At 35.8% G+C, this 15808-nt stretch overlaps 3 long non-coding RNA genes across 4 annotated transcripts in view; 2 read left to right on the forward strand and 1 right to left on the reverse strand.

Moving 5' to 3' along the window:
* LOC144978359 (uncharacterized) overlaps positions 1-15808 on the forward strand; it is a 100543-nt gene that overhangs the window by 8099 nt on the left and 76636 nt on the right. Inside the window, exon 2 of the long non-coding RNA XR_013646504.1 lies at positions 14476-14538. This is a non-coding gene — a long non-coding RNA (uncharacterized LOC144978359). The remainder of the gene's footprint in view (positions 1-14475; positions 14539-15808) is intronic.
* On the forward strand, positions 181-9699 carry LOC144978353 (uncharacterized). The gene is made up of 3 exons (XR_013646503.1): positions 181-581; positions 4279-4538; positions 5004-9699. It is a non-coding gene; the product is annotated as an uncharacterized LOC144978353 (long non-coding RNA).
* On the reverse strand, positions 4618-13203 carry LOC144978348 (uncharacterized). Of its 2 annotated transcripts, XR_013646501.1 has the most exons (4): positions 12793-13203; positions 10212-10435; positions 8939-9031; positions 4618-7616 (listed from the first exon to the last, which is right to left on the reverse strand). It is a non-coding gene; the product is annotated as an uncharacterized LOC144978348 (long non-coding RNA). The 2 variants fall into 2 exon arrangements; XR_013646502.1 differs by lacking the exons at positions 10212-10435; positions 12793-13203 and having other exon boundaries at positions 8939-10205.

Below are 15808 nucleotides of genomic sequence, written 5' to 3' on the forward strand. Positions count from 1 at the left end.
GTAATCTGTTGATATTTGTCAATACTAAAGGAAACGGTTTAAAGGTCACAGATCGTCGAAAGCACACATTTTTGTCCGGGAAACTAATAAATCTGATGAAGTTGAGTGACTCAGTGAGTCTGAGCCTGAGATTTCAGCTTCGCTTGGTTCGAAGTTTAGATTTAGATATTTATAGAATAACAAACACACAACTAGACCTAGCTTATTTTTTAATATGAAAATTATGTTGTTTAGCTAAAACACCCCCTACCCCCTTTTATTTTCTTTATTTTTGTGCCAAGCAAAGCAATGCGAAGTTACTCTCGATCACATGACGTGATTCGTATGACTATGACTATGACACTGTCATTGACAGTACTGCCAAAACAACTGTCAACACATGAAAATGGCGGCAGCTGTGCTGTTTCAAATTCGTCAGAGAACACTGATTCAACGGGAGAGGGTGTTTCGGGTCAGACTTAATCCCATCGATTCGTTTAACGACGATGAAATATACGAACATTTCCGTTTTCATCGTGAACACATTTTTATAATTTGTGATCTTGTAAAAGACGACCTTGATCGTCTTCTCTGGAGGAAAGGTTAGTATCTGTATTCATTTTAATTTTAATTCTAATCTCATACTAGACTAATCTTTAAAGAGAAGTTTTCTTATATTCTCATGCATCCAACCCTAAATCGGTGCGGGCAAGACTTCTTCTTCTTCTTCTCCTTCATCTTCACACCTCCTCGTCCTTCTTCATCAACATCATCATGTTCATCTTCTTCTGCCACTTCTTCCTCCTCCTCTTCTTCTTCTCAACTGAACTAGTCAAACTAAGTGTTAGTGTTGGTAGATTTCTCTAATCATCACACACAAACCACTATGACTGTTACTGGTATGACATGGAATGGAAATTTTTTCACCGCTCTCTGGCACTATTGAATTTTGCATTCCCTTAACCAATTTTCGAGCTCTTGTCGGAGATTATTTTCACTGTAATTGTAATATTTTTGAAAGGGAACATTTTTCATTAGCAAAACCAGTTTAGAATTGAAGAAAAAAAAATTGTACAGTTGGACTGACAAATTGCTGAGGAGAATCAATCTTTAAAATAGGATTTTTCACTCGAGGCGATGGGGCAGCGTGGCTCAGCAGTATGGTCTTTGCTTTGTATCCAAAAGGTAATTAGTTTGATCACCCGTTGTACTGTGCGGCCTTGAGCAATCCATCTCGTCCTAGTTCCATTTGCGGCACTGCACTGCGGCTGATGTCTGGGTTATTCCAGTGTTCCCTTGGAATAGACGCTAAAGACAGACAAATTTCCCCATTGGATGAAAAAAGGGAATGTTATCTTTATATGCATATATGCTGGTCTGACATCCGAATGCAATATGGGCCTCGTTTAACATTGTTGCACTGGACATTATTTTGTGTAATTTTTTGAGATTTTCATTATAACAATGAGCTCATGATGTATTGGGTTATCAGACCTGCAAATTAGTGCACGTTGCCTTAAGGCTTAAGGAAAATTAGTTTATTTCATCCCAGCTTAAATGATGAGATTTACCGTTATAATATTATAATAAATGCGAGAGTAAAATACAAACTATGACACTATTTCAATACGAAGCAGAAATCAGAGCCATTCGAAACATTACAAGAAATACAAACAAAAAAAGAAAAGAAAAATATCGGATCGGAAGGTCCTGGGTTCGAGCCTCGTGCTCGGCGCATAGTTGAGTCCTTGGAAAAGACTCTTTACTCACATTCTCTCACCGTACTCAGGTGTAAAATGAGTACCTGGCCGTTAACAGTGTTGTCTTTGTCCGAAAAATTGTAATATCGCCTGACAGGCGTCATGTCCTGTCCTACATGTTAAATGTTGCTGTTGACCAGGGAACTGTTGTAAAGCGCTTTGAGCACATTTAATGGATATTGCGCTATATAAAGCTCAATTTAATTTAGTATGAATCAAGTAAAAATCCTCTCTTGCGGTTATACCAAAGCTGTTAAAAAATCGTAATATGTTGTTTCAAAACTTGTGTCGTGTTTTTAAAATTTCACTTCAAATACACATTACAAAGATGTTGTCGACGGTCAATTTAAATAAAGTATTTCACTGGATAGACTTTAAAAAGTGAAAGTAATACATTCGAGTACAGTTTCCTTGAACTTGAACTCATTCGAATATCCCAAATTTTTTCATTATTATTTTTAGTTGTCATTCCATTCCTTACTTGAACTAATTTCACCTAGCCAATGTAAAAAAGGATTTGATTAATTCAAGGTTTTATTTTAATGCGCCCTGTTATTTCGACCACCGAAAATTTACTGTTACATTGACAGTTACGTTTGTGTACAATATGATACACATGCATACACACAGGCACTCACACACTCCATTGTCATTTCGCATAATTGACACCTCTCTTACTTATTCTTATCACTTCGCCATTCATTCTAATTTCAATGCCACATGCCATGATTTGCTACTAGTTGGCTACGTCATTAAATGAATGATGTGATACAGGAACCTCCCAATAAAGTAAATAATAATTATAAATTTCCCTTTAATAGTCCTCATGCGGAAATTTGTCTTAGGGTTTATTCAATGGGAATACTGGAATAACTCCGGTGTCACCAACAGCACAGCGCTGCAAATTGAGCTAGGGAGAGATGGCTTGTTGATGGCCACATGCCATGGTGTATATTCGAACTAGGTATCTTTTGGGTACGAAGCAAAGACCATACTGGTGAGGCACAAGCGTCAAGTACAATGACATTTTTTTAAAAATTATTAAAATTTAGCTTTACATAGCGCAATATCCACTAAATGTGCTCAAAGCGCTTTACAAGGGGACACTGGTCAACAGCAACATTTAACATGTAGGACGAGACAAGCGCCTGTTAGGCGATATTACAATTTTTCGGACAAAGGCACCTCTGCTAACAGCCAGGTACTCATTTTACACATGAGTACAGTGAGAGAATGTGAGTAAAGAGCCTTTTCCAAGGACTCAACTATGTGCCGAGCGCGAGGCTCGAACCCAGGACCTTCCGATCCGAAAGCGAGTGTCATACCACTAGACCACATCTGCACAAAGACATCATGCTGAAAGTAATCGCATCAAATAGTTCTTCCTTCACTCCTTCAGAGCTGCAAGGCTGGTGTAGCGGGAGTTTATCTATGTTTCTTTAGTGTGAAACAGACAATAGTAATTGCTTGCTACCCCTTGGATAGGACACAGGTTTATTGTAAAGAACTTTCCACCAGATCTAACAAATACAGATTACCCACCCCATCATTCCTGGGTGGTCAGTGGGGTCAAATAAAAATCTCTACTTTGCCCTTAACATGTAAAGCGAATACCCTAATAATTGAGCTAGAGGGACCAACTTCGCATCAAAGACCTGTTTAGATATCCTTAAATATTTGAAATGAAAAAAAAAATAATTTAATGAATAGCAGTCCTTCAGAGGCATGAAGCCCAAGGAGCCAGGGTTTATCCCGGTTTCTATGGCATGAAACAGACAATAACAATTGCTTGCTACCCTTTGAATAGGAAGGTAGTCTATCACAAAGTACTTTCATGAGATCTGACAGACTTAGCTACAGAAGCACAACCCCTCCGACTATCACTATCTCCCCCCCCCCCCCCCCCCCCTTTCTACCACTTACATTACATCAGAAAAAGGGGCAAGTTGGAACAATGCAATGGTTTATTCCTCTGTTCCCCTCTCCTCTGCCTCCATCCATTCTAACCCCACTACTGGCAGTCACTACCACTACTAAATGCTCTTCAAAACTTGTAATAGTAAAGCACCATCCCAGTGATAAGAAAAGACATCATCAGGCTTCACATAAAAGCTCATTACCCAATCAGTTTTCATCAGGCACAGTTACTCAATCAGTCAGTTGTCACACATCATTCGCTTTATTAGGCATAGGACTATCAACATATTGATCAGTCAGTCACTTGCCTCCCACCCACTAGCCTTTTGTTGAGTCGTCATGGTATGTTACACAAAGTACATGGTTGTTAAAAGGTCACCCAATGACTATTACTCCCCCACCCTCATCCCATCTCCATTCCCTGACGCCTGGGTTATTCCATTCTTCCCTTGGAACAGACCCTGAGACACATTTCTCCTATGGGATGAATAAAAGGAATTTTATTATTTTATAAGAGGCCATTGTGCGCGAGCTGTACTGTACGTAAGTTGACTACACTTCCTGATTTAGATTTTATTGCAGGTTTTAATATATGCAAAAATTTTCCTTCTCCCATTTTTAGGTCATCTCTGATGCAATTTTATAAGTTACAAACTTGGTTCCTAAGTGGCCTGGTTCAGTGCATGATGCAAATTTTTTAGGAAATCTGGGCTATTCTTTGCATTTGAGGATCCACATCGCAGGGCTTTGGATGGTGTGATCCTTGGAGACAGTCGTTATATGTTAAGAAATTGGCTAATGACCCCAATACCAAAACCCCCAAAATAGAGGAGAAGAGGCATTTAACACCGCCCATCGTATCACAAAATGCACGATTGAAAGGTAAGTTTTACCAATCATATAATCCCACCCTCCAGGAAACAATAACATTTTGATAATTTTTGAAATTTAATATTTCAGGTTTATTTTTATATCCACTTTAACAATACAATTTGCAAATGATCAATGAAAATAAAAGAAAATTAACCAAAAAAATAGTTGTAATCATACTGTCATTGTCATGCTAGTATAAACATTACATTTTTTTTTTTTTTGAAGAACTCAGATTAACCATTATATGTAATTCTTTCCCTTCTAATTGTAATTAAATGACTGAGAAAAAAAAAAAAATAAATAAATAAATAAAGAGAGAGAGAGAGAGAGAGAGAGAGAGAGAGAGAGAGAGAGAGAGAGAGAGAGAGAGAGAGAGAGAGAGAGAGAGAGAGAGAGAGAGAGAGAGGTCCATTTAATTTTAATTGGTTTTAAGTGTACATGTACAAGTACAAGCAATTATTGTCATTTCAACAGAGTCATTGGAGTGGTTAAAAGAAGATGGAATTGTCTCCATGACGAGCTCAGAATGACGCCTGACAGAGCCTGCAAGGTTATTTATGTGTTTTTGGCTCCACAACTTTGCTGTTGATGCTGGCCTACCCATGGAAGAAAACAACCGTAATGATGATGATGATGACAGCAATCATAACTTTTCTCCTATTGGGACTCGGGAAGGAGCATCTGAACAGAACGTCTTGCTGCTGGCAAGGCAGCCAGGCTGACTTTGATTAATAGTGCTTTTAGAAATATCGTTGAACCTCTCTAATCAGGAAATAAATATAATCATTAATGTAGTACATCACTCTGCAAGTATACTGTGTGCAGTATTCTTGTTGTGATGAGCTACATAAATGTCATACTGTTTTAATTATTGTTCCAGCTGGTCATATGGAAACACATTTCTATATCATATAACTACAAGTCGCCTATCAGGCATCTAGTACTCTTTGACTATCCCATTTTACTCCTTTTTACTGGCGCTGATGTGTTGCAAGTGCTGTAAAACCCTTAAAAACAAAAACAAACCTGTTTGGCAGGAAGTATTAAAGTGCATTCACTGTAATTTTTTCTGGAATGGGTCTGATGTAAATTGGAAAACTGAACAAGAATTCTCATGCCTGAGTCGGTTATCAAACAGAAAACAAAGGGGCATTAAAATTTTCTTTTTTTAAGGTCATCAAAATCCTGAGTTGAGCAATCAAATTTTAACTGCCCTATTGTCATAAGACAATTACATATTGTAAGACCTTTTGTATAAATCATTATACCAGCCGCTTAGCCAAAGCCCAGGATAGTCCCAAGTCACATTTGTGATAAGGGTCTTAAATCGCCATGCCACTGTACAAGTTTGTGACAATAGGCCAAAATAACAATCTGTATTTATTCCAGAGGATTTGTTCTACCAATAACATAAGGAACAATGGAGTGATTGTAGTAAAAAAAAGGCCTTAAACACTGCATGCATGCGATTTTAAGTAAATTTTAACAAAAACATATCAGCTCTATCAAAAGTACAGATTGAGATAAATACAGGACTAAAACCCCTCTAAATAACAATTAGAAAATCTCAAGAACCATTTTTTAAAAATGGTTTAAGGCAATTCATAAGACAGGTTTTAACTGCGATTTTCTAAGATACTATGAGGCCAATTTTTTCTACACTATGGACAAATGTATTGCAACATGTCTCCATGGATTGCTTTAAACCATTTTTAAAATTGACTCAAAATACATGTGATTGAATTAATATTCAAATTCAAGACATTAGAAACCAATTGGGTCATGGATAGAAACTAAATTATGATGTCATTTGTGAACGCTCCCAGCTGTGATTTTCATACATGAATTAATTTCCTATAACTGTCATCTGCATTTTTTGCAGCCGCAAATCAGGGCGATCCGCAAATTTCCCAAAATTGGCAAATCGTGGCAAATTTTGGGAAAATTGGCAAATCGCGTGGCAAATTTTGGGGGAAAAAAAGAAGCGAAAACAAAATAACGAAAAAGAAAGTGCGAAACTTGAGAAATGTTGCAGCTTTGCCTGGGCCCAAACCAAGGGAAGCTACTCTCTACGGATAATGATCTCATGCTCGCAGTGTATCTGCATACACTGCAATTCCCAATTTTTGTGATATTCCTCAGCATGAGTCTGATACTGGAATTATACATCTGACCCTATTTTGGAAGTCTGAGGCAGATTATGTTCTAGCTCTCGCTGCATTGGCGTCCCGGTATGCCTTCTCAACATGCTCGTCAGCTGATGTGGAGCGAAGTTTTTCTCTTTACAATCTTGTCTTGTCTTCCAGAAGGCGTAGACTCACAGAAAACAACATCAAAGGACTAGTTTTCCTTTACTACAATAAGTTTATCGATGCCTCTTTTTTTGAGTAGTAAAAGAAAACTAGGCCTTTGATGAGTCTGACTGAAAGTGTACGTTTGTTTGTGTGTATGTGTGTGTGATTGTCTAAAAGTTTGGGCGCATAAATCGCTTTACATTGTGTAAATTAATAAATGTAGCCTCCTTAAATGTAATAAATTGTCTTTTATAAATTTTTTTTTCTGTATCGCGTGTTAATTTTTACTGAAACGCTTAGTTCTCCTCGGCAAATTTTTTGGCAAATTTTGGTCTTTTTGGCAAATTTCTTGGCAAATTTTGGGGGTTTTTTGGGCAAATTTTAGGTCCCAATTTGGCAAAAAATGCAGATGACAGCTATAATATCAAGACATATAAAAAGAATAATTTAATTATAAGTAGTGTAATAATTAATATGCCTCATCTTAAATTTCATGTATTCAATTCTTATGGTATTTTGTTCAACAATGGAGTTGGGTTTTTTTTATAATGGAGTATTTCCGACTGCAGCCATTGATCCACTAATGGATTGTCAGTGATCTGTCATCTCCTCTTGGGGCCAGCTTGTCGTAATCTTTGGCTGATGCCATCTGAGGCATTCCACTCCTCTGGTGTATGGGGAAGAGTTTCTATTGTCAAATCATCTACTACAACTACTGACTCCACCACAGAGCAATCAACAAAACTGATTTCATTAATCTCACTCATATCCATCTGTCTGGCTAGTGTTGAAGCTGTGGAGGAAAAAAAATCTTTAGAACATCTTTTTCACTGCATTGAAACAAAACATGATTATATCTGTGAATTATGAAACTGGCCACATTATGAAATCAAGTGGTGCTGAAATCAAAAACGTCATTTCATTTTGAAACTTCTCTGATCCCACATAGTCTTCAGGTCAAAGTCAGAATTTGGAATGATAAAAACTTTTGAACAATGTTATCTCCTTAAGCAACATGAAATGCTGGCCATTTAATTGAGATGATTTTAGAACCACATCCCACTTTTTAAACAAATCCTTATAAACTGTTTGTCAGTGCTTAAAAGTGTTAATATAAATATATTTGAGAAAACAATGGACTCAGCAACAGTATGCATTTTTGTTTTATTTCCTTGTAAATCATCTTTTTGTTTGAGTATTTTTCTCTAAGGGGGAACCAGTATTTTTTTTTACATATGTAATATGTGATAAGTAAGCATTTGAGTGTGTTCCTCTTAATGGGGACCTGTGCTTGTGCCTGGACGACACTTTTAGGTGACTTCAAACTAAGTCCACCGATGGCATGCTCTTGGAATCTACATCCATTCCATATAAGAACCATTCCCTTTTTGTTTTACTTATTAGTGCTTTGAATTGTTAATCTAGAATTGCTTGACTATCCATTTGCATCCTTTTTACTGGTGCTGAAATGACCTAAACATGTCGCAAGCAATTAAAAACAGAAGAGGATTTATAATTCTAGAACATTTTGTTCCTTTTTACTGGCACTGATATGACCTTAATGTGTTGCAAGCGCCGTAAAACCATTAAAAACAAACAAATAAAGAATGTTGATTAAACAAAATCACACAACCACACTTATGTTATACTTCGTGGTCCCACTGTCACTTCAATGTCCCCCATTTTGACCAACTTGTTAGCCGTGATAGTCCTTTCAGTACTGTTGTCAATGTTAAATACACTGTTAGTGGCTATGTGGTCTTGTGGTATGACACTCGTTTTCGGATCGGAAGGTCCTGGCCTGAGCCTCGCTCGGCGCATAGTTGAGTCCTTGGAAAAGACTCTTTACTCACATTCTCTCACCGTACTCAGGTGTAAAATGAGTACCTGGCCGTTAACAGTGTTGTCTCTGTCCGAAAAATTGTAATATCGCCTAACAGACGTCATGTCCCGTTCTAAATGTTGCTGTTGGTCAGGGACCCCTTGTAAAGCGCTTTGAGCACGTTTGTGTTTATTGCTATATACAAAAGCTCATTTAAACAAATTTTTCTTTATTCTTTCGGGTGAAATTCTATTAATAATTTAATGACTTTGTAGCAAAAGAATTATGCTTACTGATTATGGTGTAATCTCCAAGATTACAGTCAGATATGTCAATAATAATTCTGGCTGGACTGGGATTCGGAACCAAACTCTCAGTGCCCATTACTGTAAAGAAAATTGTTGATAAATTTGAATTAAATGAAGTATAGAATTCACAAGTTGCACTTCAAGTCCAGATTACCCATTACAAACTTAATGAGGAGGAACACAGTGGTGTTTTTTTTTAAAGGTGAATTGTTATGAAATTATAATGATTTTAATTCTATTTATATCAATTTTAATATGATACGATATCAATTGATTTTTAATGTAAAATTTGCATCATATAATTACCGGTCTCTGGCTCTTTTTTTTTTTTTAACCATGAAATGCATCCAAGTGTAATCTTATCTTCTGATCTTGAGACCCATGAATCCCAGAAATAACAAATCTGCTGGGAATTGAACCCATGACACTTTGATTCATATGCAAGCATGATAACTCGCTGTGCCATTGGCTTGCCCTAAATAAAACACTAAATGAAACAAAATAAATCTTTACAGGACCCAACTCCAAAGTGGAATTTCAATACAATGTTGCATGATGCCACTTTGACGATTTGTGATAAAAAATACATGGCAATCCCTTATGACACAAAAGCTCTTGCTCCATCACTTATTTCAAATTTGAAATATTCATATAATTTTGTCAGCTACTTCAGGATTGATGGTGTAAAGTAAATTTCAAGATTTTAACTACCATTGAATTATTAAATGTGAATAATCTTGTTTTGATACTCGACTTCAGCCTTCATTTATTCTTTTAATGTTTTTAAAATTGAGAAAAAATCAAGAGGGAACGTGTCCCAGAGGCAGTTGTTAGATATGCAATAGAGGTGATATACTTTTGAGACTTAACTACCAAAAGAGGATAGTTATGTTAGAGAAAAATGAATCAGTGCATAGGCAATTGTAAGGATGTCAATATTAGACGATCACAAAAGATGCATGCATACATAGTACAAATTACTTGTTTAAAATATTGTAAGGTACTATTTGTATTCATGTCAGGCAGCCCCAGAGACCAGCGATCACATCGTCCTCCACTGTCCAGTCACTAAACTTGAAGGTGGCTATGAAACCGTCCTTAGGGTGGAGGAAGACTTTAGAAGCTGGGTTGACGAAATAAATTTGGAGGTGTAGCCATATGCTACTACTACTACTTTATTCATGGAATGCCTAGATGACAGCCTTTTACATTTGTATACAGAACAATGTATGGAACTATTATAATTGCAGAAATTTACCTTGAATACCATCAACAATGTTACTACACTCGCCAATAATGACGAGTACCGGTACTTGTTCAGTAAAGATTGAAGAGGGTCCTGGTTTCCCCCTCCAGTCTGCTTTACATAATCAACATGACTTTGGACTATTCTTTTCGTGTCCTTGAATTTTTTTTATAGCTCCATCACCGAACGGTTTTTGAGAATTCCGCATTGACTCTCATTCTGATCTTTTCCCAAACCTGAAAATGAAAAAGGAGAAAAAAATATGTAAATCAACGATTATGTAATGAGATTGTTGAGGACATTCATTTTGCACTGGAATCAGTTCTATTGATTGCTTTTTGTTGCCATAAAATCTTTATTTATTATTATGGTTGTAGCAAACTTTACTTGTATAATTAGTCTGTATCCTTTAAATTATTTGCATAAAAAATGTCATGCTTTTGAGTGTAGATTATTATCAGTCATACCTCTTAAATTGGCATTTTATCATTAAATATTTGTAGGGTCTGACTGGAGAGGGTGAAGATTTATTTCTTGCTTATCAAATGTACTCGGGTAGGTCGCCCTAAATCTGTATGCTTTTCTATACCTCAAATTCCAACAGCTCTAACTGCAATTATTTGACATCTTTTGTTAGTTTGATGTAAATACATATGAGGTATTATCAGTTAACCTTGCTTAAAAACCGAAAATAGATACCAAACCCCCTCACCCCAAATATGTATGCTCATGCCCCAAACCCGTATACGGCTTGCCCTAAACCAGTACAGCATTAAATTAGTCTCCTAATTTTTCAAAATTTCATAATTTTTTTAATATGATAATGTTGTGGTAGAATTTCATTTATAATTAGTTTTTAAAAATATTTTCTAAAAGACAAAAAAAAATAAAAAAATTGAGCATATATAAAGAGCATTATCCTAGCATTTACGTTTGTTGCGGTTATAACTTTTGACGCATTAGCGATTTTCTGTTATTTTTTGCACTGAAAAAAAAAAAAAAAAAGAATAAATAAAGACACAGCTTGGGAATTTTTTTTAAAAAGAAAAAAAACAACCTTTTACTTTTAGAAAGAAGTTTATTTTCACTTCCACTTCATTTCGAATTTTTCTGGTTGACTTGTTCTAAATATTCAAGTGAGTTGAAAGCTTAAAACTTTTGTCATTTTTTGTGGCAACTGACACAGATGCTAGATTTGTATACGGCTAAACATGCTCAAAGCTCTGTAAGGGGCTCCAAGCCAATAGCAACACCGCAATATCACAACTTTTCCCCGACAGAGTCATTACTTTTAATGGCCAATTACTCAATAAGGAGCCTTTTCCAATGACTCGACTTTGAACCACTCAGGGAGGGACTTGAATCTTGGGCCTACGGGTCCAAATGCAAGTGTCATACTACAAGACAACAAAGCCCCACTTAGTAGGGGCAAAGAGGAAGGGTGAAATTTATTGCCTAACCTCCGCACTACACTACATCTATTTATATTGTTTATTGATAAATTATGGGTGCCATGTCGGCTATTATGATGCTTTAAAATTTTCATTGAACATGCCAACCTGTTTTTTTTCATTTTTTTTCCATTAATTTTCTTTTTTTTTTTTTTTAGAAACCCGAGACCGGGTTGCCACCTTGCCTGTTCTTGCCAAGTAGGTAGTAAAAGGGTGGATCAGAGAGCAGAGCAGGGAGATAGGAAGTAGATAAACACGAGGTATACAAATACAAAGCAACATTGTGAGTGACAGGTACAGTAGGCACTTGCAAGAATTTTTCAAAATAGTGGCTATGGGTATTAATTTAGCGTAGAAAAATAAAGGGGAGTGAAACATTAACTAGAGTGAAAAAAGTATCGCTCTATCTCCACTGGTTAAAAAGTTATGACCGTTTATGTGGAGGAAAATCTCTATATAGCTTAATAGGAAAAAAATGTGACGAAAGCACAGCATCCCAATGCATAATCAAGTTTAATTCAGAAACAGCTTCAGATACAACTTTGAAATTTTTACATGTGGTAAATCATCTCTGTAATACATTGCAAACAGAAAATGAATTATTTATTGAGAAAGAAAAGTATAGTTTAGAGCTGAGACAGCTGAAATCAAGGAAAAATAGATCACGACATACAAATGAATGACCTATTGGAATTTTGGAAAAGTCAATAATAGAATATTTATTCACATGAAGATAAACCAAATACACCACTGAATCGGCGTCATTTAGTTGTTCACTTTGAACTTTTCAAAATGAAAATAGACCTCATAAAAGCAAAGATATGGACTGACAAATGTTTGAGGTGGTGTATTAGCCTACTCTACAGTCCTACAGATGCCCAGTGTCAGTGACCGTGCTGTAGCCTATTTTTATTTCATTTCATGATAGACCAAATACACCACTGAATCGGCGTCATTTAGTTGTTCACTTTGAACCTTTCATAATGAAAATAGACCTCATAAAAGCAAAGATATGGACTGACAAATGTTTGAGGTGGTGTATTAGCCTACAGTCTACAGTCCTACAGATGCCCAATGTCAGTGACCGTGCTATAGCCTATTTTTATTTCATTTCATTAGTGACAAAGAAAAAATATATGTACTTCTCTTTTTTTCGCACTGTCACGGAGTGCTGCAATCTCGACATAATTGTATTTTCCAGGAGGGCTGCAGTTTCAGGGTTTGAAAAGTTATAGTTTTTCTCTTGTTGAGCTCCATTTTCGTCAATGAATTTCAAAAGGAAATAGAATCTAAACAAAACGAAAGCGGATGTAGCGCTGATTAAATCTTTTGCGTCAGAAGAACCCAAACAGCAGCACAAAATAACCGATAGAGTCAAGGGATAGGTCAGGACTAGGTCAGGACTAGCCACGCCCATTTCTAGGCTAAAGCCCAGCTAGTCCGAGACTAAATAATGCTCATTGAATCCGATTTTTTTTAGACACTTACTAAGTTTGGGCTAAAGACTAGCTAGTCATTTACTAGACTAGTAAATTACTAAAGTTAGTCCGCGTTCATTAGAACGGGACCTGGTTTAAAAATAGTCCTTTTCTCGACACGTGACTCAAAATATATAGGGTTTTTTTTTCTGCCACAAAACTGACATCTATTGTGGTACCTAATGAAAGGGAGAGCTTCTGTAGTTTGACAGCTCTTTTAGCATATTATTTTAGTATAGGTATATCTTTCAGTCATTATTGGACATTCAATTAATTACAATGTTGATATATGTTGAGTACTTTGCTCTGAATATATGTTAATTCTTTTGCTTTGTGTTTTACATTTAATGACGAGAGAGTTCAAGTTCAAATGCCGATAATGACTAATAATAATAAACAAGACATCCAATCATTCAAATGAAGTCTTTGAAATTTTAATACAGTCAATCTTACTTTTATCACTTATGAAATATTGATATAAATCGACATTTTCCTAATGAGAGTACTACACAAATAAATGTTCATGCTTTGGTACCAACGAGAAGTTTCTAAAGTCAACACTACTCACCCAACTAAAACTGAAATGAGGACCAAGACCAATGTATCCTGACATAACGTGTTTTTAAAGGTTGACATGCTCACAAGTGATGAAATTAATAAAACTGACCCACCATTTAAAGAAACTGTTTCTTTACACTTACTGTAAAATTATTTCAATAAAGTTAACAAGATAGAACTGCTTATATTTATAGTAGGCTAGTATAATTCATTATTTACCAACGCTTTATAATATAAGCTTGTTGTGATGGTGATAAAAGCATGATGTCTTCATAAGTGTTGATGTATTAGTGTGACATGATTAATAGCCTTGTGCTATGTCTTCATTTAGAAGTTAGCTTTTGGGGCTCAACTTAATCACATTGTTTGAGTTAACTCACTCAACACTAACACCGACTATATCCATAGTTTACCCGGGGTTACTTTTAACCCATGCCTATAATTTATTACATTTTTATGAGACAAATTATAGGCGTAGATAGCATCAAAGTTATGTTTTTTTTTTTGGTTTTTTTTTTGCATGTTAATGATAGTTGAATAAAACTATCTAGATATGCAATGCTCAGTTTTAATACGTTTTGTTTTTGTTTCGTTTTTTTCCAATTTTGAAGAGTAGCAAAAATCTCTAGGATTGAGTGAGTTAAATGTCCTACCAGTTGAGCTATCGGGATGGACCCATCTGTAAATAACATCAGTGATCATAATGCATTTATTTCAAAACATAATTTCTTTGATAATTTTTTTCACCTACACAACATAAACATGAATTACATATTTTTTTCACTACAGGACGGCATCAAGAGACGGGAGAGGATTGGGCACTCTTCATAGGACTGTAGACTTCACCTCGAGGTAGGAATTCCAGTTGGTCTTCTCTCTCTCTCTCTCTTTCTCTCTCTCTCTCTCTCTCTCTCTCTCTCTCTCTCTCTCTCTCTCTCTCTCTCTCTCTCTCTCTCTCAGCTTGGTTGACCGAGGATGTCATGATATTTAGATAATCATTATTGTAAAAAATTAATAACTAATTTGTATAGTGCATTTTCAAAATTATATATTGCTCAATGCGCTTTACATTAGACGAAAAAAAAAATGCATCTTTTGTACCACAACCCACAACCCCCTCCCCCTCACACATACACACACCCAGACCCACAATTGAATATTCACACATTGGGTTCTAATCGATGTGCATACATATGCAGGTCTGACTTTGAATATCCCTCTGGGCCTAGTTTAACATTGTTGTAATGGACAATATTTTGCATCATTGTTTAAGATTTCCATTACAACAACGACCCTATAAGGAAATGGGTTATCCTACCTGTAGATTATTGCACTTCGGCCATAACCATATAAATAATAAGTATGTCTCAGATTAAAAACAGGCAGACGTGAAGAGGAAATGTGCTATTTTTTTATTGAAAAGAATTAACATTTGAACTGAGACAATCATTCAAAATGCTGGTTACTGTTTGTATTAAAACATCTATGTGTTTTTTAAATATACAAGTAGGAGTTAGGTCTAAATCACACAATTTTGCTGGACTGTTCATCACAATTTGTTGAACTGCTCCTGTTTCTGATTCAAATATGCACAGTGGAGTTCCATTGAAATTTTTGAAACAAGGTTTTTGGGTAATTCGTCTCTTTCCTCATATTTAACATCTTAGAGTTAAAGTAAGTCGCAAAACTCTCAGCTAGCTTAGAGTTTGATTCACCGTTTGGGAGAGTTCTGATGTTCTGTTTCCCTTACAAATTGTTTGTCACCTGGTGCTGCTCTTTACATGATTTGATGTTTCTAAATTTTGTTTTGTAATAATCCTTTTCAACTTTCTTTATAAAATTATTTAATTTTCTTTTCTTGGCACAGTAAATATCATAATCGACAGTTATTTCAGTTTTTTTTTGCCATTGCTTTGTGCCTCTCTCCTTTGTTTGGCCTTTTTTACCTCTGAGTTGAACCAACCAGTTTCTCATCTTTCTGTTACAAATCTCTTTATAATTGTAGCATGATTATCAAGAACATGGTAAAGAGTGGAATTGAGATCAGCAATATTTTTTACGTTTTAAGGCTACTTTTGAGATCAATTGTAAAATTCCCACTATCATTTTCTTTAATCTTGAA

The sequence above is a fragment of the Berghia stephanieae genome, chromosome 1 (assembly GCF_034508935.2).
Source record: "Berghia stephanieae isolate SIO BIC M18660-M18661 chromosome 1, UCSD_Bste_1.3, whole genome shotgun sequence".
Classification (NCBI taxonomy): Eukaryota; Metazoa; Mollusca; class Gastropoda; order Nudibranchia; family Aeolidiidae; genus Berghia; species Berghia stephanieae.